Here is a 1258-nt window from a genome sequence, read left to right on the forward strand (position 1 = left end):
CTTTTTTTTTTTTTCTTTTTTAACGTCAGAGCAATTGCCCACACTAGCATTACATCGTGTTGTGTGTACATTTGTCCTGGATTTCACCAGAAAGTAGGTTCAATCCAATCCTTCAGAACGTCACCAGAGAGCGCAGAGCCCACCCCCGCCTCGCAGCGTGCCCCTCGCAGCCCCCGGCAGCAGCAGCACACGCGTGCCCGTGCCGGATGAAGGCTGCTCACTACATCGCTTTTCCAGCCCCAAACCCGCGGTCCACACCCGCACCCTTTGCAAGGCTTGGCCCTTCTGTACGAGCAATGAACCCCTCCGGCTGGGTGGGCTGGGGCAGCGGTCGGGGACCGCGGAGCTCTGGGTGGGTGCCTGGGGTTGCTACGATGCAGCGCCAGCCATCCATCACCAGCCACAGGCTAGCGCTGCGAAGTTAACCACTGGATTCCTGTTGCAGTTTGGCCGAATATTAAAAATTAGTAATATGGTGACTGCAGGGTTTTCACCACAGAGAGAACGAGTTTGAGATCCTGAGATAAAAGCCTTGGTCACAGCCAACACCGAGGTCACCCTTGTATAGAGAGCAATAAAGGATAACAAAATCACTAGCTTACACATTAGTAAACAGTCAGTAGCATGACCAAGTCCAACAGGTCAGTTGGTTGCTTACAACCAGCACAAAAACATATGACAAGAGGAGAAATTGTGCATCACAGAGTCCAGCTTTCGCTATCACGACAAACAGGTTGTGAAATCCCATTTATGAAATTTATGACCTTCATTTTCAAGCTACTCAGATCTCCTCCTGCCACTTTCCCCTCCCCACCTCGGCAGACCCTGTTGGGAAGCTGCTCTTGTTTTGCCTCCACTGAGAGCCAAAGTCTTCTCACTTCCCAGCTGAATTTCTGCACAGGTAACCCTGTGCCCACCCCGCGTTCTGGCTTAAAAAGCACCCCCGTCTGCAGCGGCGTGCCTGCCCTTGCGTACGCACCCAGAGAGGGAACAGCTTCAGTGGTGTTTCCAAAGTTCTATTTTAATCTTAACATTTTAGCTAATAAAAAACCCTACTTTTGACCGAAAAACTGAGACCTGTCAAGGTCTCCTGTCTTTTTTGTATTTTGACAGATTTGGAAGATTAGAAAATAATAATTTGAAATTTTTGTAAAAACGTTCCAGAAAAGTAGTGGTTATATTTTAATTCCTCATCTTGAATGACTTCAGAGAATAATTTTTGCCTAGTCCTTCGCAAGGAGCACGAGCAGGACGGGGC

Source organism: Cariama cristata, unplaced genomic scaffold (genome assembly GCF_000690535.1).
Source record: "Cariama cristata isolate BGI_N322 unplaced genomic scaffold, ASM69053v1 scaffold15129, whole genome shotgun sequence".
NCBI classification, from domain to species: domain Eukaryota; kingdom Metazoa; phylum Chordata; class Aves; order Cariamiformes; family Cariamidae; genus Cariama; species Cariama cristata.